The sequence below is a fragment of the Ambystoma mexicanum genome, chromosome 5q (assembly GCF_040938575.1).
Source record: "Ambystoma mexicanum isolate Mex_15411 chromosome 5q, UKY_AmexF1_1, whole genome shotgun sequence".
Taxonomy (NCBI): Eukaryota; Metazoa; Chordata; class Amphibia; order Caudata; family Ambystomatidae; genus Ambystoma; species Ambystoma mexicanum.
The window spans coordinates 412,259,156-412,284,626 of NC_090933.1; the positions used below are offsets into that span (position 1 = coordinate 412,259,156).

The 25,471-nt window shown below is 46.2% G+C and overlaps 1 protein-coding gene across 1 annotated transcript in view; it reads left to right on the forward strand.

Annotated features, from left to right (window-relative positions):
- Window positions 1-25,471, forward strand: part of CABLES1 (Cdk5 and Abl enzyme substrate 1) — a 782,082-nt gene that overhangs the window by 128,643 nt on the left and 627,968 nt on the right. The gene's annotated exons all lie outside the window — the stretch shown is intronic.

Consider the following 25,471-nt stretch of genomic DNA (forward strand, 5'->3'; position numbering starts at 1 on the left):
TTGTGCATTCATTTGGCTAAGTAACAATCCATCGCGTCTCCTTTTGATGAGTCATCGTATCACGTCAGTGCCTAACCCCTACTGTTTTGTAATTTCAGGTTTTTTTTAAGTTCACCTCCTCATCTTGTCACTTGTCTACTGTGATTTTGAGCAATACATTTTGAAATCCTTTTCAATTTGTTCCATGCTCTTCAGCAAAGATCAGTTATTGATCTTTTTATTATTCTGTTTACTTTTACCTCGTTTTACTTTTGTGCTTCAATTCGGTGAACTGATAAAGCTTGTCAAAATGTTAGAGATATAAAAAAAAATGTTTACCCCAGAACCGTGTTGATAGAAGAACCAATATCAGAAGTAAACTTACACAACCATATCAAAAACAAGCATGCTTGCCTCTTCCACAAGCATGCCAAAAGAATGGACTGCCTTAAATGACCACCGGAGAAAACAAAATGGTGATCCAGAAGTCCATCACTGTTTTCAGCTGACCGGCTCCACTGAGCAAAGAAAAATGGGAGTAACATAAACCAGACTAGATTGGTGACCTGTGGCGAACTGCATACAATATGAGATGCAGACTTAATCTCCAGAGGGAAACTGGTATCATACTAGAACGCTGCTGAAAGATGAATGCACATGAGGATCAAATCTGCAATACTCCAGAGGAGGAAATCAAGAAAGCTGCCAAGTGGGGATGCAGAGAACTACTAAGATGTGAAAGCAATGAGGGGCAAGATCTGGAGTCTTTGTTTTGATAAGGAAGCAGTGAGAGTGCAACTTAAAGCAGGCAGCACAACAGGACATATGCGGGAGTCATTCTGTAACATTGCACTAGAGAGCAAGCAGCACCGAGACATTGGGTTGCATGAAGGTCTGCAAGGATTTTTGTTACATTCCTCATCACATTGTGTTCAACAATGATGATCACCCCATATGTCGATGCCTGTCATGACTTTATTAAAGGGCTGCCTCATGCTGCACAGTAATATGCCATGGCAAACTAAGCTGCAATGAACAGCGTGTACCCTAGACTTAACTCAAAACTGGTGATTTATGTAATATCTGCAATGCCTGCTCCTCCTCACTCTCTGGCCAGATTCCTTGGGTCCCCTCCCCTCACCGACTTGTGAGACAAAAAGCCTTGGGATCATCTTTAACTCCTCTCTCTCCTTCTCTCCACACATCACAGACCTTGCCAAGAAGTCAGATTTTCAGCTTCATTTCCTGAGGGGCATTCTACCTTTCCTCACCTTCCCCCTGAAGCTCAATGTCTCCAGAGCCCTGGTTCTTTATAGGCTTGACTACTGCAATACCCTCTTAATCAACCTCCCTATTTCTTCCCTTCGCCCCCTCCAACTAATCCAGAATAGGAATGCAAGACTTATCCTTGGCCTCAAGCCCAGGGACTGCATCTCTCCAGCCTTAAAATCTCTCCACTGGGGCCCGGTGACTGCAAGGATCAAATTCAATCAAAAACCTTGGCATCCTCCACAAGACTGTCTGTGGCCTGGGACCTCCCCACATCCAGCTTTCTCTCCCAAAATACCTCCCAGCCAGTATTCTCCAGTCATCTGGCTCCAACTTTCTGCAGGTCAAATGTTTTGCCAAGCAGAGAGTGGGAGGTAGATCCCTCTCCCTGGATGGCGCCTCCCTCTGGAACAGCATCCCTCCCCTCTCAGGCTTGAACCAGATTTTCTTAAGTTCCAGAAACTTCTCAAGACCTTCTTTTTCTCTTCTTCCTTCTCTCTCCACCTCCCGTGCTAAACTCTCCACCTGCCGCTGTGACTGGGCTGGGTTACTTCAAAGTCATACAGGGACCTGACTGTCCCCAACCAGTCCCTCCCAGCATCCTTTACCAGCACTTGCCTTTGGGTGCCCTTTCCCGGACTATCCCAACCCAGTCCCTCTGTCCACTGCACTCCCCTCCACCCCCCACTCAAACCTCCTTCTTTTCCCCCTGGCACTTGCCGCCAAGGCCTGACCAGCACTTGCCCGCACCTCACCCGTGTGGGTACCCCACTCTTGCACTCTTCCCCCACGCCCCTTACACTTATCACGTTGTCATGCACTTGCGCAGTAGGATTGTCACATGGCCAATGTAACCACTTTTTTGTTCTTTGTTGCTGTATTCTTATGATTCCCATGTCTCGCCCCATCCTATCTTGTGGCACCTGGAAACACCTGTGTATAGGCGCCTTCCAAATGTCCAATAAATAAATAAACCTTTGTTTTGGTATGTAACATTTGCAATTCTTTACTGCTAGCCCTCAACCTGCTTCCGTAGCCAACACCACGCACATTCTAGAATAGCTATACAAGCATTTCACTAATCAATCACTTGCTACAAATGTATCAACCACCACTGCCTCTCTCACTGTACCCTAGACTACCTGCACACATACTTGCCGAATTCCAATACGTAGAAGAACACGAATACTCACTCTGCACGCAGGCAATAATAACACGGGGTCTGACGTGCACACAGGATTTAATAACCTGTGCTTTGCTTCCGCTATCGCCTCCATAATACTCCACCATTTAACGTGCAGGTCCCAAAGTATCAAGGGGCGATGCAAATCCCAAAATCTATGCTTGCCTTAAGACCCAGTAACATGACAAGTAGTGGCTGATGTGAGCGTAAATCCGTAGAAATAAGGCAGTAGTCATCAAGTAGCAAGTGTAGAATGCCAAGGGAGTTGTGGTACTCGTAGGGCAGAGATGGAGAGGAAACACTTCTTCTACTTTTCAATACTGCCCTTCTCTTATTTTTCCCCACCCTCTAGCATACATTCGCTAACAGCTCTGTTGTGTCTGCTGTTCAGATGCTCGAAAGTTCCCTTGTTCCTAGTATAGACTTGATGGGCAGCTCCGTTGCCCTCTAAAAAAGCATCCAAGTGTGCATATGCTGGCGTACCCTTGTACGACAGTGTACTTATCCAATGCTGTTACCTTAGTCCCCTGTGTATGAATGCTGAATAGATTCCTTGTCATTCACTGTACAAATGCTGGAACTATGCATTGTCCCTACTCCCGTATTCTCTACAGATCCCTGGGTTCAGAGCCAACTCCCGTGTTGTCCAGTGTGCAAATGCTTCTTGACACTCCTATTCTCTGGATCTGGGGGTGATGGCTTCACGGGTCCATCGCCCATGTGGTATATTGCTAGGCAGTATTTAGCCCTAATTTCTCATATGTAGAAAAGCTCTGGCAAGGTGTGTTCCAACCTTGTGTATTTATGTGGCACCAAGACCTTGCCCTTTGCTAAGCAAAGCTCGACGTGTTTCCTAGCCCACCAGGGTGCAGTAGATCTGTTCAACCATGCCTGGGTGCCCCTATGTATGCCGCATTGAACCCTTGACCTTATTTTACCTATGTTAGATAATCCCCTACCCCGACAGTGTTGTGTGTGCCTTTCAAAATACTTGCTTGTACTTCTCTTCCCACTGCATTTTCTTTTGCTTAGCTTGGCACCACAACTAGTATTATAACACTCGTCAGCCATGTTGTTTCAGCTGGCGTCCTCTCAAGCTGATTCGAAGCCAAGAGACACACAAATAGGTTTCTGAACGCTTTTCAGCCTTGATTATTTAAAAATTCTGAAGAAAGCGCTATTCGCATCGTCTTCTGTTAAGCAGTGGAAGCTAAGCATCTGCAGGGCTTTTGGAAAAGGAGAGCGGGGGCTGAAATAGAGTAGCTATGAACTCTGGCATTGGGGCTTTCTTATATGTTTTGAACCATTCCAAGGAAGACCATGTTGTATGAAAATAAAGAAAAAAAGTGGAAGTTAAGTTCTTGATTCCATGATACACTGGTTCTGGGCAGTTAGAAACAATCTTAGGAAATCATTACTCAACCTTATGTGAAGTCGCATACTTTTGTAGGCCAGGACATCGCATGTGAATTTAACACCAAAAGCAGAATATAATGGCTTTATAAACCCAGACTTCGAGCTGTACTAGGGGTTATGTGCCCGTATGCCCGTAAACCCTGGTAAATGTCCTTCCTGCGCACTTTCATTTGACTCTGTATTCAGGGCCAATAACACCTGGTATAGCTTAATTATAATATCGGAATATTGGTGCGCCATTGCAAACAGTGTGTCACCTGATGGCCTAGTGCCTGTTAGAAAGCTTGATGTTTCTCACCCAACATTCCTCCCCATTACTTAGTGTCTCCCTAAGACTAACACTACTCCAACTTGTCGATGCTTACCAAAAGGTTCCGATGTCCTTCTCCAACTCTTTTCTTCCTATTTTTTTATTTAGTGTTTTTCTAAATTTTGATTGCATGACAATCCTGAAGGGGATGTGACATTATGATACCTTACCCTTGTTTTGTGCCGTCTGCTTATCCTCAGGGGCCTAGAACATGAGCGTGGGTCGATATCACCTTTTAAAGTCCTCTCTTCGTCCTCCAACTCCACCACTGGGCTGTAATGTCTTAGGAATAGAACCGGAACACTTATTTCTCCTTATTTTGTTGGCTGCTGACGTAGGTTTTTGTGTTCATCCTGTTTAGGAGGTGGATTTGAATGCCTTTCCTCAAGCCCTACGCTTAATTTTCGGCTTGGTGATTGCCGGCACTCGCTATTTTTTGGGCGTGGATTGGAACTCTGATAACCGCAATATGCCTTTAAACCTAGCCACAAAAGCGTCTACTTCACAATTTCCATGGGTAGATTTCCACAATCCTGGATTATGGTTTCCGGATTTTTTACTGATGAAATCATACGAATTTACCCACAGATCTTACTAAAACAGCACCTTGGCTTTCGGTGAGTCTTTCAGTACACTAGAACCTGGGGTCACACTGATTTGAGTTGGGAGAGTCAACATAATAACCGGTTCGACCATGGATCTTGGTTGGGCAAGTCTTTATTGCTTTACAACGAAAGCGAAGAAAGGCAGAAGCAGAGTGAATTAATTATACACACAGACCTCCTTTGTGCATTAATATGATGAAATTGTGGGTGATGGTTACAACTGGTAGATATACACCAAACGAGCAGAATAAACAGAGTTTTACTATTGATAAATACGTTTTGCATGCTCCGGATTGTTCTTCCAGCTCTGGTAAAGCATTTGCAGCAGTGCACCTCCTCTTCCTCGCACTGGCTCACACAGAGGTGGCACTTTTCAAATGCATTAAAGTTGAATGTGTTGCCTCATTTAGCATAATCCATTTAGGTACTCTGAAGCCAATTCTGACAATGAGAGGCCTGTGTATCCAAAGGCCCCGAAGTCTGCAGGAAGGCCCAGGGGGCAGAAACCTCTGCCCTTTTAACATCTTTTTGGTTGTGCAGAATGAGTATGCTGCACTACTTCACTTCTCACATGGCTTTTTTGTTTCCACCTGATGAAAGCCTTCACGATCATCGCAGGACTCTATCAGAAAATATGCCTGAGCATGTATAAAAGAAAGTCCGGTTGAGTAACGAGCGGGACGTTGTGTTGCATCTTGCGTTCCCTGCTTTGATCCTGCATGAATGCTTGCCTGAGAAAATGCCTGTTGGAATGTTATGCCTATGGAATGTTGTGGTGCAACTGCCCCTGTAAGCTCCATGAAGGTCCGTTGGAGTGAAGCTACCTGTGAGAGAGGAGGCCAGTGGAGGTCTCTTGTGTACCTTCCTACTTACCCTTGGATTTACCTGATGTATATACCTCGTCACTTGAACTTAGTAAAGAAGTTCACTTCCCTTACCTGAGTATCAGACCATTTCATTTCACCCCGCAACACGTTGGTCTCAAGCACCCGTTGACCTGCCACCAGACTACCTGTGAAATCTACCCTTGCCCCCAATACATTCTACATATCTACAGGGCAGTTTCTAGCCAACTTGATACCCAGGGCGAAATGCTAGAATGCACACGTCACTCCCAAACTACACCTCTGTCGTGCGACAAAACCCCTCCTCCGTATCAATAAATCATAGCTGTATAAATTAACCGGTTTCATTGCATTGTGATTCAATTTTACAGAAGAAATCTAATGTGAAAACAGCTGTTGCTGCCCAAGTAAATCGTTCTTCTGTCACCTGCTCCTTAGGGAAGGCCTTGCCTGAATGCAGTTTCAAACTATCGTACTGGCTCACTGCGGTGTACCCAGCCTGCCGAGGTCTGAGGGCCCACTGACCACGGGCCCTGTGTTGCAGGCGTTCTGTTCGTACCACCTCACTTGTATTTCACAAGAGGCAATACTAGATTAACCATTCGAATTATATTCTAACGGAGATGGACAGTCTGGTACACTCCTTTTGTACTCTTTCAAAATACCTCTATGAGAGTGGGAAAGGGGACACTGCCTGTCTGTTTTGCATTAAATCACAAGAGCATTTCAGGAATATAACAGCGTTTAGAGATCTCTTTACTTGATAGACAGGTCTATGATAAAAGGGTTGTGTGTGTGAATCTGCTCACATCACTGTTCACAACAAACACCCTAACATCAAAATGTTTGTAATCATGAACCATACATACTCATTCAGACAGCTTACGTCATTAACGGGCCCGTTGTTAGCATCATCACCATTCCCATTGAGCCCTATGGGGGCTGAAATGGGAATGGGAATGTACCGGGTCTGGGTTCCTTGAATGGGGAAATACTGGGCCCTCCAAGGTCGGAATGGCCTGGTATTTCCCCATTCAGGGAACCCAGACCCAGGTCCCGGAATGGGGGTAGCCATGACGCAAAAAGCGGCATTGTTCCCTCCAGGGTCGTAATGAGGCCCCAGGTCTCGGGAGGGGTGAGGGTGACTGAAAGACTTCAATGAGCACACAGGGTAAAAGACACTTACAAATCACTCCCAGTCAGGTCTATATATATTAAAAATACAAATACATTTATTTCACAGCCTTTGAAATTCTACACACAAATAAAATCACAGTAATACTTCTAAGCCAACACAATCCTATCAATATACATAAATACAAGACCAATGGGGTCTAAATGGTTAATGCACAAAATGGGTCCACAACCTAAAAAGGGAAGGAAGCAGGCAGTGCAAATAGTCTTTAGGCCCTTCTGCATCAAACACAATCCTAACTGAAAGGCAGTCCAGGGTTGCAATTACTCACCGCCTCCCGGTGCACTCCGGCCAAACTTCGGCAGTCGAGTCCACTTCAGTTGCAGGTTCAAATGCGGCAATCTCACGGCTCTGCGCATTTCAGCAACAAAGTTACAGCGTTGGTTCCCAAACGGGACAGTGGTGATTTCTGGTGCTCCTGGTGGATGGATCAGGCCAGTTCCATTGTAGCAGGCTTCAGGGCACAGAGGGGCACAGCTGTAATGAGTTTGCAAAGTTCGTCACCACGGATGGACAACACGGTAACCGCGTGTACTCCGGTTCGGGCGCTCTCTCTTTACTCCCGACCTGGGAACGCCAAGTGTACGAAATTGTGTGAGCGCGCCGTGAACACGGAACGTGCGATGTACCAAGTTTCAAGGGCCTCCTCGAAACAGCGGCGGTATCAGAGCAAAGGTCCTGCGCAAGCTGGTCAGCCCACGAGTTGGCCCAGGGACACTTCCGAGAAGGCTTACTTGCAGGGTTTGATGAAGGTGCCGAGAATAGTTGGTCCCACTATTCCAATGGTTCGAAGCGTCTTCGCAGACCTTCTACGACGACCAGATGCAGAGAGGTCCAGTGGGACGACAGCTGGCTCAGGGTGCCAAAACTTCCAGCGGGTGACCAGCGGTTCCTCGCCTTCGCTTCTTAGTTTCAGGATACATGAATCCTATCCTTCGTTCAGTGAGAGCTTCAGAGATCGATCTGGTATGGGTGTTTGGAGCCTTCTCTTATCCAAAATCTCCTTTGCGCCAAAACAAAGAGGACCCAATGGGAGATATGCTCACATACGGGCATACCATATGTGGATCAATCATGGACCACAGTGGTCCCAGGCATTCACAGCCCAACAAACTCTCTGGCACCCAGGATGTGTATTGGAAGCAGACAGTCCAGCCCACATCCTGGAAGCACACGCACAAGGGATGCAGACGCCTGCGAAAGCTTGGCGTTTCACGGGAGAATGCATGCCCAAATAAGGACTTACCGGGGTTGGCTCGACCTGGGGAAGGTGAAGGAGCAAGATGGCCAAAGGACAGGACCTCGTGGGATGGCCATTTTGGAGCTAGGCCACCTTTTTGTGCCAAACGCAGTAACCACGGTTTACCTGGCAGGAAAGGGTTAAAAATATAAGAAAAGATAAGCTGCCACCAGCCATGTCCAAGGCACACCTGCACATCTCCTAAAAAAAATTCTTCAAGAGTATCTAGGGCCTTTAGAAATGGCAGGAAGACCCAAGTGCACTGTACTGTAAGGTACATTGTGCACTTGCAACATGTTGCAGAAAAGTTGCAACATTGATAAGGACTAAGGGAAACAAAGTCTCCCAGTACTGACTGTCTTTAAGGGCATGTCAGTTTCCTCATAACAAATTGAGAAAAGAGCCCAGGGGAGTGCAGCAGAAGGCTGTGCTCCTCCTGGTAAAGTCAGACTATGGTGTTTAAACAAAGCTAAAAGTTGGGGGGTACACAACTGGAGGGAAAAGTACATATTAAATTGAAATCTTTCCTAACACTTAAGCCAATCACCAGGGTTTCTCCACTGTCGCGGGGGTTTTGGAATGCAATGTGGCACTCTTCATCTGTGAAGGGGGACTCTCATATATTGTTGTTCCCCGAAGCAAGCAGGAGGAACACACTCTTCACACTCCTCTACTCTTTAAGGCTGTCAGGGACGATGCCCGCCTTAAAGGAGGCATTAATGAATGCAGTAATAAGTGGAGCAAGTGGCTTGGTACACTCCTTGATGATCTTAGGGGGGGCATACATCGCCTTTGCATTGCAATGGCTTCAGGTGTTTCAGGAGGTCTATAACTTCTGTTTCAGAAATGTCATTAAATGTGAATTTGGGGATGTTGATTTTTTTGCCGATGGGCAGAGTTTGAGGTGGTTGGTTCAGTTTGAGTAAGGCGTTGTGATGGTCAAGGATTTTATTTTGTAAGAGGTCTATTTTTTTTAGCATGGCGGCTTGTATGCTATTGCACCAGGCTTCATCTTTGACAAGCTCGTCTGTGGAGATGGGAGGATTTGCGAGTTCCTTAAAAATGGTAAAGAGTTCTTTGGATTGCGAATTGGTGTCAGATATTCGAAGGTTATAGGTTTGAGATTTAGCTTTAAAAACGGCATCTTTGTATATTTTAGCAATAGCTTTGAACGCTTCCTTATTGGTGTCGCTGGGGTTAGCCTGCCAATTTTTTTGCGCCTGTCGTTTGTTCTTACGCAGGGTTTGTAGGTCATCTGTGAACCACGAATTAGAGTGGAAAGATTTTTTTTTCTTCTAGTGGGGCAATGCTGTTGACTGCGTGAGTAAGGGTGTCCTTAAAGATATCTGCCAGGATTTTTGGGTCTTGAGTGAAAGGCGGAGCTAAGCATGGAATGTCAAGATAGGGTCTTATGTTGTCCGTGGTTAGCTTTTTAGAGCTTATTGCTAGTGTGGCAGGTTTATGTGTAATAGCTTTATTTTTACGGGTTGTGGGGATGGTGAATTGTATACAACTATGGTCTGTCCAAGGAGTCACAATTGTGGTCGACCACCCAGTCCAGGATTCTGCCTTTGAAATGTGTGGGGGGAGTCATTTTCTGGGAAAAGTTAAGGTCTGTAAGATCACCCTGGAGTAGGGTTTTTGTGTTTTTTTTAATTTTTTTAAAATATTTTCGCTGTGTAGGTGGGAGATTTGACTTTGGAAGTCTGCCGGGAGTCCCGGCGGCTGGTAAATGACATGAATGTTTATAGTGTCTTTGGGGGAGAGTGTCACCTTGGCTGATAGAATGTCAGCATTGCCTTCCCAAGGGTGGGGTAAAGGCCTAAAATGACAGGCATCTTTGAAGATTAGGGCTACCCCACCTCCTATTTTGGATTGAAATCAATAGTAATGCTAGTCCAAATATCGGATGGGCTTTGTGCTAAGAAAGCAGCTGAAAAGAGCAGAAATGAGGCAGGCAAAAAAAAAAAAAAACAGTGAAACGATTGAAAAAGCAACTCTGATGTTGTCTTATGAGAAGCGTTCTGTTTGTACTTATTGAGGAAAGAGGCGTCCGGCCATTTCCATGGAAAAACTCCAATAGCTTGCGACCAGAGGACATTGACACGAGACGTGCATTGGCTTTGTGAAAAGGGGCGTAAGCGTCGAGTGATAGCTTCAGGGGCGGGGGATATGATTTAGTGCCGCAGGGGGACTTGAACTTAGGGCGATCGATCCACGGATAAGATTAGCACAAGATGGCTGCGCCGACTCCTTTTTTTTTTTTCGCATGTGTAAAAGTGTGGAAAACCAAGGTAAATTGCATAGGAACATTTTTTTACGATCGATCACCGTATGCTGAAAAGCACATACCCGAACGATCGGGACAATAATAATGTTTAGCACACTATCCCTTTAAGTTCCTCGACTATTAAAGAACACACAATTGCCTTATTGCAGGTTTACTCATTTGCTAGAATTGAGATTGAGTTGACTAAACCCATTAACAGAATGCACAAAGTTATTATAGGATGCTCTGACATTTAGCCTTAGCTGCTCTGTTCACCTCGGATCAAACATCCTTCATTTCTGAATTGAGATTTAACTGTTCGGGACAGAACACATATACTTTATCATGCAATGTTAAAGGGATGAGGTCACTGAAATGTTCTTTGTTTCTAAACTCGGCACATAAAAAAAGAAAATGTTAGAATGATTTGTCTTTGTATTCATCCGAGCACAAGATATTTTTAATTCCTGTATTGTGGACCTTGAGCTTTAGACACTGCTGGACAGCCCTATGGTATTTACTCCATGCAAGTAACTAATGTACTTTATTCAGGAAGCTCTTTCCATTAGATAAAAAAAAGATATCTTATTGCTTTTTAAATTACTTTGTACTGTATTGAATGATAGATATATTTTAGATCATGTTCCAATTGATTGTGACCAGGTTGTGCTTCTACTGTTTCATCTTCATTGTATTATTTTTCTTTGTTTGACTTCATGGTGAATACAGCGAATAAAGGGGTAGTGGTTTCTGCTGGAGAGGGACTGGCAATGCAGTTCATTCTGACCATGACTGTAACATCCAAAACTGCCATCTAGGATTTTCTCATCTGACTGAAGAGCCAGAGCATAATGCGAAGGAGGACTACACTATAAGCCCTTAGTCTAATGGGGAAACTTAGACCACTGGGAGCTAACAATCCCTATCAATCAGACAACAGAATGAGGACAATATAAGAGTTTTCCAGAGAAAGGCAGTGACTGTCCAGAGCCCGAAGGAGGTGGCATTCTGCGACTTGCCTGTGCTGCAAGGTTCTGCTGGCTTACATGCTATGGGCCTCAGGGAAAAAGTCACTGAATCCGTATACATGGCTGCGATGCTGAAAGGGTAAAGGAAGAAACATCTGAACCCTGCATGTGGCTGCTGTACTGTGTCACAGGTTTCCCCCCTTCTCACCTGTCTATGTTGTTTGTTGGAGTTCTTCGATGGAGTCTTCTTTCGCACAGTTCGGGTCTTGTATAAGCCTGTGCGTAGGTCCTCTGGTTCCAGCGTGCGTTCAGAGTCCCGTCTCCTGGGAACGTTCAGATGTCCGGGAAAAGTCCAGGAAACGGCGAAGAGTGCACTCGGGGAAACGAGTGCACGGAGATCTGGGATGCAATAGAGGACAAAAAAGAGGAGAAATGAAGGAGGAGGAATTTAGGGGGGCCGTGAACCAGGAATCAAAGGATATAGCAAAAGCGAACTACAGCAGCACACGTCTAGCCACGGCAAGCGGTAGCGTTGAGACGTGCAGGTCCGCGGGGGCGTGTCCGCTTTATAGAACATAGTGTTTACGACGCAGAAACTGGTAAACAGCGTTCCGTGTTCGGCGGCCATGTTGGGAGTACTGCTGAGTGCAAGCCCCTATGGGTCAGGGACCAGGAAGTCCAGAAAGGACGCGTCCGATGGTTCATGACAGACAGGTGGGCAAGGCCTCCCCTCCGACAGCGACATATACAGAGGGACCTGTGCAGGGGAAAAGGAGAACATGAGGGAAGACCGCCTCTAGGAAAATAAGAAGGAGGAAGCGAGGAAAGGAGACCCACAGCAGACCTACTAACACAAGACAGTGGGAGGTGGGCCACGGCGGAAGGCACATTCCGATCTGAAGCTATAATTCACGGACTAAACCTGGACAATATTCCCCTGCAAGCCAAAGAGAACACAGCGGGGGGGGGTGGCAAACAGAGAGCACATAGCCGGCAGGATATCACAGGAGTGCCCACGGGCACCCCCGGAAGACCAAACTACCATGTCAAAGGCTAAGGGGAAAGGGAGCACCATACAATAGACCCCACAGAATACAAAACAGGATGCCAATATCCTACAGATGTGGTCGGCAGACACCACAATACAAACTAGAGGAAAGCGCCAAGAGGACGCACAAGGCGAAGGTAACGCCCCTACACACCATCAACAGCTACCATCATGGTTTATGGAATTACAAGAAAAATTCATGTCAACGGTACAGGAACAATTTGCGACGATGAAGAATGACATGAAGCAGGTGGTTCAGGCCCAGAAAGTTGATGTGGCCAAGTTAGAGGAGAGAACGGATATACTTGAAAGATCTGTCCAAGGCATCGAAGAGGAAACACAACAGGACAGCAAAGCGCAAGAACACCTGGTGAGACTCACCCACAATCTAGAAATCCAATGCGAGGATCTTAAAACTTCTCTAGACGGTCCAACATACGCATAAAAAATATGGCGGAGTCCGTTCTAGTCAAGGACCTCAAGATGGCGGTGAAAGAGGTGTTTAGAGATGTCCTGGAGGCTCAAGAGACGGAACAAATTGGGGTGGATACTAGTGCACAGGGTGGGCCCGAAGAGATCTGGAGCACCGGGAGAAAGACCGCGGGACGTCCTTGTAGCCCTCTCTTCATACCTGAAAAAAGAACAAATCTTAAGGAGGGCAAGAGAAATGGATCACATAAGAATGAATGGGCAAGACATACAATTTTATATTAAGATTTAGCTCTGGTAACATTACAAAAGAGAAGAGCGATGCCCCCCCTGGTTAAAGCATTAGTGGCGAGACAAATCCGCTATAAATGGACCTTCCCATTTGGGCTGCTGTTCACTTGGGAGGGAAAACAGAGAAGAGCGACCACATGGGAAGAAGGCCTCAGCATAATGGGACTCCAGGAAGAAGAAGAGGCAGCAGGGGATCCGAAATCAAGGGGAGAGCAAATGAGAAGGCCGAGAGGATGGGAAACGATCAAACAAAGGAAGAAAACACAGGGAAGGAGGGCCGCAGGATATCGCCATAAACAGAATTAAGAGGACATGGCTGGCGAGAATAGACACTTGATGGGGACCAAGGTGGGGGGCACTCAGCGGCATCGAGACTCATAAGGGATGGCGACCTGGGGAGAAGCCCCGGCTTTGGAATGCGGTAAGGACTGACCGAAATGTGGGGTTTAGGATCCCCCGCGAAGAACCCCCGAGGTGAAGGAGGGCAGGGAGCGATAGGCACAATGCCATAACATCTTTAGGCACCCTTGCCCTACTTGGGGTAGGGGCGAAGTTGTTTGGTTCATTGTTATTTGTTGGGGGGGAATGTTTAGGGGACAGGGAGTGGGGGGGCATGGAAGAAGGCTAACGCAGTAATGAGGGGCAACCAAGGGCAATGGGCCTGGACATGATACCATGGGGAAGATCCCCATCTTAAAATATAATCTCAGGGGCCTGAGCTATCCAACGAAAAAAGGGTAAAACTCAAGAAGCTGCTTAAGAGGGAAAAAGCGGATATATTACTACTTCAAGAAACGCATATCAGAGCCCGGGACAAGCAGAAGACACGCTTAAGGGGGTACAAGATATGGTCTCAGGCGAACACAACCGAAAAAAAGGCTGGTGTGCTGATAGCGATAAAAGAGGGGGGAGATATCACGCTAGAGGGCAAAAACATGGATAAAGAGGGGAGATATGCATTTGTCAATGCGGTGATAGAGGGACACTGCATCACTCTGGCATCAATTTACGTTCCCAATGTAGGACAAGACTGCTTTCTGAGGGATACGCTAGGGAAACTGGAAGATTTCACAAGGGGGGAGGTGATCCTGGGGGAGATCTCAATATGGCATGGTACCCACAAATGGACAGAAGCACAGGGAGTCTCCACGCCCAAGGGGCACCATCGAAACGCCTAAAGCAACAGATGGATCAAATGGCCCTATGTGATATGTGGAGGGAACTGAAGGGGGATCAGAGGGGTTATACATACTTCTCACATGTTCACAATTCCATGTCGAGAATAGATTACTTCTGGGCATCAGTGGGACTAATGGGAAACATTCAGGGGCTAGACATGGGGTCAATATCATTGTCGGATCATGCTCCCCTGTGGCAAGAGTTGAATCTACCGGGGAAGACAAGTGGGCTATGGAGGTGGAGATTACCCCAGGGCTTAATCCAAGATCGAATAACAGGGGAATCGATAAGGGAGATGGTAGAAGAATATTTTGAACAAAACGACACGGGGGACGTCTCTCTGTGGACGGTATGGGAGGCGTTTAAAGCGGTAATCCGAGGGAAGTTTATAGCGTTGAAGATCATGAAGGAGAAACAGAGGCACAATTGGGAAAGGGAGCTGGAAACCACAATAGCAGACATCTAAGAGAAAATCTCGATCCAACCCACAAAGGGCATTAAAGAAATCGTTGAAACCTACACAGGGCCAAGTAGAAATGCTGTGCACGAAAGGAGCAGAGAGAACACTGCCATACCTCAGACAAAGATATTATATTAAGGCAAATAAAGCAGATAGATTGTTGGCCAGACAACTCTGTGCTAAACAAAATAACGATCAAAAGCATTCGAAACACGAAGGGGGAGTTACAGAGGCGCACACAAGACATGGGGGAGGCATTCAGGGAATTCTACCAGGCATTACATTCCACAGACTTCCCAGATGGGGATGCCTACTTACAGACCCAGACCCTACCCATCCCACAAATATCGTAGGAGGATTGGCCCTGGAGAGCCTGATAAGGGAAGTAAAAAAAGCAAAAAAAGATTTTCTGTTAATTGAAGCACCTGGCCCCGACGGCATCACAGCCCCTTTATGCGGACATACTAATCCCATTTCTAACTAGGCTCTTAAACTCCTTCAAAGAGAGTGGCAACGTGGCCCCAACAATGAACGAGGCGAAGGTACTAGTCTTCCACAAAGCAGGGAAAGACTCGACATACCCCGCGTCATATCGGCCAATATCCCTGATAAACATAGATGCAAAGATATACACAAAGGTCCTGACAGCAAGACTATCCCCGCTTCTTCCCAACCTAATAAACCTTCATCAATCTGGCTTTATCCCGGGTAGACAAACACACGACAATATTAGGCGGCTCACACACTTAGTGGAAAAAACGGGTATCACACACACTCCGGCGATACTGCTTTCGGTGGATGCCGAGAAGGCATTCGACCGGGTGGACTGGTCAATGCTATTTAAGATCTTACAATGCATGGGATTCGGGGAGCAATATATTGCAATGATCAGAGCTAACTATAACTCCCCAACAAGCAGAATAGCCATCAATGGAGAAGTTACAGGAAGGGTAAATATCTCAAGGTGAACTACGCTGGGATGCCCGCTCTCTCCGCTTCTTTACACTGGGCCTCATTACGACCTTGGCGGAGGACCATGGCGCTATTAGCACCATGGTCCATGGCGCTAAGTTCCCAACTCCGCCATGGTGGATGGCGGACTTACCGCCCCATTCCGACCTTGGCGGGGCGGTAAGTCCCCAATCCCCATTTACCCTTCCCCATTCCCATTTTTGCCCCATAGGGCATAATGGGAGTGGGGAAGGCGTTAATTACGCCACCGTAAATTACGGTGGCGTAATTAACATCAAGGTCCCTTAGCGCCATGGATTTTAACACCTGCTAAAAGCAGGTGTTAAAAACTCCATGGCGCTAAGGGACCTCGGAATCAGGCGGTAAGGGTCGGCGCTGTTTACGCTGCCGTAAACCCCTTACCGCCTGGGTCGTAATGAGGCCCACTATCTTTCTAGAACCTGGCCTAATGAAAATAAGGGAATACATTCATATTAAGGGGATTGAAATGGCGGGAATGCAGCACAAGGTAATAGCCTATGTGGATGATATGCTAATAGCCCTTGAAGACCCGGGGAGAACACTAGCGGCAATTGTTGGGGAACTAGAAATGTACGGCTATATCCGGCCTTAAAATCAATAGGAGAAAATCAGAAATTCTGATATTGGCGGGAGATCGAGAAGCAATAGAAAGGGAAGCAACATTACTTGACCTTAAGATAACAGAAAATGGGATCAGGTACCTGGGAATAACGGTGACACACAAGGTAGGGCAGCTGTATGAAGATAACTACGCCCAGCTCCTAACAAACATAGGTAGAGACTCGATGGAATCCATTACTGATATCCTGGTGGGGCAGAATTCAATCGGTCAATATGACCATCCTCCCCAACCTATAGTATTACTTTCAGGCGCTTCCGGTGGGGGTCCCTAGACCATTCTTCAAAGCATTATTCAAGGTGGTATCATCCTTTATATGGAAAAGGAAAACCCTGATGGTAGCCAGGGCGATCCTCACAGCACCAACCCCGGAGGGAGGTATGGCTCTTCCCCATTTCCAAAAATACTATCATGCGGCGCAACTAAGGGTGCTTTAAGAATGGTTGGGGAAGACCTGCAGCCAATATTGGCAAAGCAAGATAGGGCTGTGGCTAGAACCTCCCTGGTGGAACTGCTCTGGAACCGAGACAACACAGACACCCCAACCTTGGTATAAGCAAAATTATGAAGACCACAATGGAGGCATGGGACAACCAAACACGTAAAGGTATAATGACCATGGCGGTAAGCCCTTTTACACCCATCTGCCGGAACCCCCAATTCGCACCAGGAATGGAGCGAGGGGCATTTGAGAAATGGGAAGAGGCAGGACTCACGAAAATAGGGTAAATGTTCATGGACAAAGAAATCGGATCATTTGAGGCCTGCAGGTCCCTTCTACGCCTCACAGCGAAAGACAAATATAAATATGACCAACTCAGACACTGGCTAAAATCCCCGGAAATAGCTAGGGCAGCAACAAGAAACCTCACACCGCTTGAGACGTATGTCACCTCCAACTCAGGGGTGAAGAAATGGGTTTCAACATTATACTCCTTCATAAACTCTCATGATGAAGAAATAAAATTGGCATACATGATTAAATGGGGTAGAACCCTGGGGGAGGAGCCAACAAAAAAACAGTGGTTGGACTTGTGGACATAAATCCCCAAAATGACCCGCTCAGCTCAAACACGGGAAATGTGGATCAAAATAGTAACCCAATTGCACTATACTCCAGAAAGGCTGCATACAATGTTCTCCCAAACATCAAATCAATGCTGGAGAGGGTGCGATGTGGTTGGAACATGGAGACATACTTGGTGGGACTGCAAGGAGATCAAACCATTCTGGGAGGAGGTAAAAGGGGAGATGGGGAAAATGTTCCCGGAAGTGGGGCAACTGACGGATGGGGTATGGCTATGTGGAATAAGAGATAAAACAGCCAAGAAATACAAAAAGCCACAATGGAGACGCTTCGTAGGCCTGCTCATAGCGGCATGGACAACAATTGCCCAAAACTGGAAAAAGAAAGGCACCCCACTGACTTTCACATGGCTTCAGAAGGTATGGGCCCAATTGGCAATGGAGAAAGTGACCCATACAATCCAAGGCACAGGTGAATCATTTGCAAAGGAATGGGGAACGGTCTAAGACTACAGTCAGACTTTGTGGAACAATGGTGTCCCCATAAAATCAAAATAACTGATATTTTCAGTGGATAAAGGGTCCCCCAACAGACAGACGTTTATGCCCCAAGGGGAGGGAGGGGGGAGAGTTGGGGATGGGATGTTGAATGTATGTTGGCATATGAAAATAATAAAGACAATTATAAAAAAATAAAAAAATATTGGCAATGAATAATAGGGTGGTAAAAAGTCCACTTGAACAATGGAGGAAGAAAGTGGAAGACTTCCTGTTGGAAAAAGTGGTCTCTGTAACTTTGCAATTGTCTAATCCTATCAAGGTGAAAAAGAAACTGCTGTATGGGGATTGGATTTCCACTCTTGAGCAATGTAGTGGCTTGAAGAAGAATGAATCTGTGAACAACGAGGGGATGGAAGTGAATGAGTTGCCTAAATACATGATTAAATTCCCCTCACCCAAATATCGTGATTTGCTTCTTAGATGTTGCTTGAACATCCTCCATACAAGAGAGAGATTATTTAGGAGGAAAATGGTGGGTGTGGAAAATCCATATTGTAGGTTCTGTTCAGATACAGTGAATTTAGAAACTCCCGCACATTTAGTAAGACTTTGATGCCTTGATTGAAACCCGAACCTTTTTCTTAGATGACCCCTCATGGACTAGAACAACGCTCTATAAGGGGGAATGGTGGAACTGGATGTTAATTGGTGATGGGACTAGGATGGTCATCGCAGTAATGAAAATGCTGGACAAAGTGCTATCTAGCAATTGGGATATCTTGAGGGAGGGGGACTATTGATCCTAGATGAGATGGTTAATATTTAATCCCGATGTTTGTCTATCTGTTGGGACTTGAAAACTAGTGAAATTGAAATATGGAGCTGTTCTCCTTGTCTAAAAATTGAGGTTTATTTATTTTGGCTTGGAACTCTATTGTTAAAGGTTTATTTTAAGTTGATAATTGTTTTTTATACATGTTTGACTTTTAACCAATAAAACAAAAATAAAATGTTTCTGGTTTTCACAATTTAGGGCTCCCTGGTCTAGGCACAGTTGTCAGACCACACGGTCCACCCATCACAGGTCATGCAACCCGGAACCCTAGGTTCGTCAGTCCACACAGGTTCTTCTGCATGGATCTATGTGATCATTGCGCCGCCTGCAACTGTGATGCCGAAAATGCTGACGGCAGTTACGGCGTGGCGCAGTGATCATATGGATCACTGTGCCCGCTTCCCCTGGCCCGCATTACTCCCCCAAACCCCACACCCCACTTACCTCTGGGGCGGCACACCCGCACTCTGTGATCCCTGCGGTGTCAGCTCTTCCCACTAACGTGGGTTGGAGCTGACGCTGCAGGGTGCTTTTTTTTCTTCATTTTTTTTTTAGTGTCCCCCGCTTTCCGAAATGGTAAGCAGGGAACACCCCCGCAACCCCTGACCCCCATTACTGCACCCAGGAAGAGCGGGGGACACCCCCACAACCTCGCTCTGCTTGGGCGCAGTAAATGTCACCCTCATTTTGTGCGCCTCAAAAGTCGCAGTGACTGTGGGGGCGAACAAATGAGGGTGACATTTTTGTATGATACCCTTCTGCATTTGTCCTGGTTCCCAATTCACATTCACTTAGCTTCTCTTTGTCGGCCTCTTGACTTTATGTGCAGCTACACACTCCCCTGTCTTCTCCTGGTCAGCCTCTTGACTTTGCCACAATGTGTTTCACGCCTTATGCCAATCTTTGGTCTTGCCACACTGTCATATAGTTCACTTTGTTGTGGTTTTTATTAGTTTCCCACCTTTCTGTCGCACTCTTTCACACTTGTGCTCTTTTCTGTAGTTTGTTTTTAAATGGGCACTTTCCCTTTCGACATTCAGCTAACCGCTTTGCCCATAAAGTTTCATTCAACTCGGTATTTATTGTGTGTGAGTTAGCTTTGCTACAACTTTTCATTCAGTCCGGTATTCAATATGCTCAAATTAACTTTGCTTCAAGTTTCGTTCAGTTCGGTATTCAGTTTAGCTCTCACGCGTAGCCCCTAGGAGCGACCCCGGCTTTGAGTGCCATTCCCCTGCACTCACCGATCCTCTGCATTCCTCTCGGGGGCACCGCTGCTTCTTCTCTGCTTCGCAAGCCCGGCTCGCACTCCAGGTGCTTCCCAGCACTCACCGGCTGCTCTGCTCCTCTGCCACGGACACGGGTGGCATTCTTTCTTCCTTTTTCCGCAGCTCCAGCTGCTTCACAGAGGCTCCCACACGGTATCTGGTCATTGTATCGTATGCAAAACCATAGAATGCCTTACCATCGAAAAAATGGCATCGAAAAAAAGCATAGAATGCATTTTGTTTTAAAGATAAAGGGTTTAGTTTAATTATAATGGGTTTTAAAGGTTAAAAAAGAGGGGTTGGAGGGGGGACCTCCACATTCAAATTTGTTTTTTTTTTCCAAATGCATTCGATGCAATTGTTTTTAGATGGAATGGTATGTCGATGTTAGGAATTCAATGCAATAACTGTAAACCCTCCCACACCTGCTCTGGGCTCCATGGATCTTCTGCTGGCGTCCTGGCTTACTGTTAGGTTCCACCATGGCTGCCTCCTCACGGAAAGGGTCCCCTGCTGGTCTCTCCCATACAGGCTTCTCTGTTGCTCCCTTTGTTGCTCCTTTGGTCTCCTTTTGTACAACTGTAACCCCTTGACAGGTTGCAGGTGTAAGCTCCCAATTGAACTTGCCTGACCATAGTTAAAGGGACATGCCTGACCTTCACAATACTTTGCAGGAATATTCCCCGTCCCAGTACTCAAGTGGTGAAAGAAGTTACTAATGTTTGCCACTCCTAGTCGTTTCTTCCTCATCCCAGTACTGTCATAGGAAGATTGTGGGGCAAGGAGGGGAGGTCTTTTACAATAGCCCATAGAGGCTGGGGGGGGGTTAGGTTGGTTTTCAATAGGGAATGGGGGATTCATGTCTCACCCTTGACCTTTCTCTTCTTCATCCTCTTTCTCGTGCTTCTATAGTGGTAGTATCTGTGGGTATTTTCCTTGTTACTTGGACAGGGATAGCAATACCCCATAACTGCCTATTGGATAGAGGGTTCTTCCTGAAACGGAAATGTGGATACTGCGTCTCGCTTGAGGGGAACTCATTACCAATTCCCAAGGGCCCTCCAACCAGGTCATCCTCCCTTGCTTCTCCACCCCCAGGGTAAGGATACAAAAGCTACGGCCTTTCCCTGGCCACCTGAGAAAAGGACCAAAGGGGAGTAGATGTGAGGACGCCCTCAGGTTTATCACACTGCACACTGACGAGAACAAAGAGTGCATCCTTGACAATCCCTAACCCCATAAGAAGCCGTGCAGAGTGGACAACCTGTTTGTATTAAAGGGACAACATACTCCAATAGAGGTTTTTTGTAAAACTAAGATTTTACCAAGGCTCGTGATATCAATGTAATCCTCCTAAAACCTGAGTTCATGTTTGTTAATCCTGGACCGAGCAGTCCATTTTCATTAGGAGTTTTGAAAAGCTTTACTCGGACCTCAAAATGGGAGACCAAATCCCTAAGGGATTTGGTAGGTGTCCATATGGTGAGACCACCCGCTCTTTCAACACCTGTGCAACAGCAGTATTCCTAGTGGCAAATCACCTGGACCTATGACATAAATCAGGCCGTCCCTGCACTTCTGGAATTAATGTGTTCAGAAATACAAACTTGATAATAAACCTTTAATCAAGTGTGAGGAATTGCAGGTAATCGTTCCTTCTCCCCAAGGGCAAGCTTCCCCCTTTGAGGCTAGGGAGGTGTGCCCGCTCATCAAGCCCTTCCCTAGGGGTCTGGGAAAGTAGGACTCCCTCTTAGGGGACAAGGACTCCTGTTCCTTTAAGGAATTCCCTAAACCCTCCACAATCGTGGCATATATGGGACTTGCCTGTAGGTAAAATTGAAATAACCCATTATGTACAAGAGGAAGGGTCTGTCTCTTTAAGAGGAGACACACAAATGATCAAGACAAGTAGGCTGGGAGAGAAGAGCATGCTGAGCCAAGGCGGAGTGCAAGCCTGGAGGAGGCGCAACCAGAGAGAGAGGCGGAGACCGTGACTTTCAAAGGAGTTCTGAGCAGGGTAGTGAAGCGCGAGCGGTTCGGCGCCTCCAAGAAACTGTAACCGGACGAGAAACTAAACAGTACACCAGTGGTGGCATAACCACAGTGAACCTGTGGTGGGCAGACCGCCCATCTAACAATGCCAAAACAACACAGTACGTGAGCCTGAGAGGCGCCCTGCAACCCGCAGTCATAGGCGGTCGCCAAAAGAAAGCAGATCGAGTGCGAAATACTGACAAGGAGAAGCTTGAGAGACCGAGACCAAGAAGAGAACCAGAGCGAAGGCCGAGCCTGAAAACATCCCCCTCCAAACACAGACATAATGGTTAGAAAGGGAACACTGGGAGGCTGCTGAGGCATCAATATCAAACAAGAGAAACTCGTCCCATTTAATTTACAAAAGTACCAAAATCAGAGCCATTAATGTGAAACTGTATTAACATAATCAGAAGGATAACAAATACGGCCCAAAGAGAAGTTATTGAGGAGTGGGCACTGTGATGAATCAGAAACCCTTGCCTGGAACCTTCTCATGTGGTGAGGGAAAGGCAGATGCTTTCTGTCCTGACCTTTGGGGTGGTGTTGTGCGGCAGGATCACATTGCGCGGGGGGGGGTCTTGTCAGGGGACATGGAAGAACACTCTAAATAACTTCCCTAGTGATCTCACGGTCTTAATAGCCTATTGCAAAGTTGAAACCCTTTTTGAAAATAAGCATAAGAACATTAGGGTCTTCAAGTCCCATAATGCTCCAGGTACTGAGACGAGGAAGTGGAGCTCAGAGGTGCACAACCGTAATGTGCAGACTAGTGGTTCTGATGACTCGCATCTGAGCAGGACCTTTGAATAGTTAAGGCCCCTTCAGGTGCAGGCCATCAGAAGCAGAAGAAGTGTGCCAAAGCAGAGAGAAGATGCTGTGACCGGCCCTGTGATTTCAGCTGAATGCGGTTCTGAGATAGTTGTAGAAGCTGGGAGTTTGCCTTGCAGAGGACGCACAGCGGGAAGCTGTGCAGTTTATGACTGTCCTGTGGGAGAGAGAAGCAATCCCTGCCCAGCGTTGCACTCTGGTGGTTGACATTTAACAGAGCATTCAAAGAAAGTGACAAGCTCCTGCCGCAGTAAGTGCAGACCGAGCGAGTTTGACTGGAGCCGTCAAACAACCCGGACCCAACGAGAGAAGAGAAGATTGCAGCGGCAGCAGGTCGAGCAGACATGCAAGGGAAGACTGGTGAGTTTTGGCTTCATAGATGACCCTGGGGCGTTCGGCACTAGACTGCTGGCTGCTAACGGTCATTTTGAATACTGAACTAATTAAAGTATTTGTGGCCTGACATACACATTAAAGGAGAAGAGAAAGATTGTAACAACCTTTGCCAAAGTAAAAGGGTACCATTTTTTAATTAAATTCCAACAATGATTGCCAAAGTAAAAAGGGGAAATATATGATCAAGCATGCAACTAGCATTGCCCAAGTAAAGAGAAGGTAATATTTGAACACAATGGGCCTCATTATGGGTTTGTCGGTCCGGAAACAAGGGTGCTGGTAAGCCCACCAGCACCCTTGTTTCCGGACTGGCAATCTAGCAGTCTGCCTGCCGTGGCCGCTGTGCTTGACAGGTCTGATCCTGCCGGGCGCAGCGTCCACGGTGGCAGACTCTTCATGGGAGCACCAGCACCATTGCTAACGGTGCCGGGGCTCCCGTGTCCCCACTCCCATAGAACTCTATGCGAATGAGGATTAACAAATATCCCGGCGCCTGACTTCCCAGCTGCCAGACTAGTAATGAGCCGGTGGCACCGGGAGGTCAGGTACCAGTAAATTATTCCGAGTCTGGCGGAAACCCAGCGGTAGCACCAGCAGGGTTACCGTCAGACCCGGAATGAAGCCCAATGACAACTAGCATTGCCTAAGCCAAAAGAGGCCAATTATAGGAAAATGGGGGAAATAATTTTCCTAAAGAGAGAAATGTGAATCAAAGACATCGTAACAAAGCTGACGTGGTAGTAGAAAATCTAAGGTGGCAGGAAAAATGCCCTCCTTGTAGAAAGCCTTGAGGGGGAGGAAAAATCTAAGCTGCAGTGGATTAAACAGCTGTGTGTATTGCATCCTTTTGAAACAAGTTGTGAAATTTAAATGTTGGTGAAAGTCAAACACCAGGAATGGGATTGTAGTGATTGTCCTGGCAGGTTAGTGGACCCGGAAGAAGGCATTGAAGTACTTCAAACAGGGATTTTCGGGCAGAAAGGCGCGCAAATCTGCGTTTTTCATGCAAATAATTCCATGAATCAGGCTATTTATGTTTAAAACAAAACTTGCTCATTGAGAGGAACTTTGTATTGTTTTAGAAGCAGAACTGGATTATTGCAAAGAACTGTATTGACTGGAACTTTGCGTTGGAAAATCCTGCTTTAATCCCGGGGACGGGGGAACCGACCCAGGTTACAAGGATATATGATTCTACAGTTCATGTGTGAATCTAATTATTGTTTTGTTGAGTTGAAACGGCCATATGATACCTATATGATTGTTTGTTGTATATATAAGTAAGCGTGAGGGACAGATACCTTTTGATGTTAGTGTTTTCCTTTAGTCTTAGTTTCATGGGCAAGGAAATCCTCGTTGGGTTAGGGAAAGCGAGGAGTTTATCACACCCATATAATTTAATAAAATGGCTACTTGTGAAAAATCCTTATCAAGTGGTACGCCTCGTATTTCTGATCCCTCGCAGCACGAAATGAATCTCATCCCAGTTTAATAAATGTGAGACATTACAGATAGAAACCTTAAAATGGAAAGATGACAAGAGTTATGAATACACTTGAGAAAGCAAGTGTTCAGAATGGGACACAACCCCAGGAAAGGGGGAGAGTAAAGACATTAAGGAGTCTAGAATCAGTTAAAGGTACATTTACACCTGAATCAAAGAATAATGTCCCAAGAAGGGAGATTTACATTGTAAAGGTTCTACAAGAGCTGGTCAAAAAGGTGGAAAGAGACTATTTGAAGATATCTCCAAGAAGAGCACTATCTAGTGAATGGAGGCATTGACATACCAGAATACTAGAACATGGGAGAGATTCTCCTAATCTAAATTAAGTCAGTTAACATAGTGGTAGGGTCAGGTAGGAGTAGCATTTGGACGGAGGACACTTTTCAGTTCAGACTTCCTGAGTGACGAGCACTGTTAGTTATTTATATTGGCTGGGAAACCCCTCGAGCAATAGGGAACGTTAGGCATTATTATTAATATTTGAATAAACCAAGTTCACAATGTCCTCCCACGTGTCCGCCTCCTTCTTCTGAACTACCACACACGGTATTGCCTAGGGTCACCCCATTGCACCTTACACTTTGTAGAAGAATAAATCTTGACGTTCACAGCCAAGGTCAGAGACCATGCCACACCCTGAATGCCTACAAATCCAAGTAGGTTTGATCTTCAGTTGAAGCAGCTAATATGCATTTCGGATACATTCGGGCTCAGGATGAAATCGAAAAAGAGCAGCATGACTTAGTAATTTACTCTTTCAACTGATTGCCTCTGA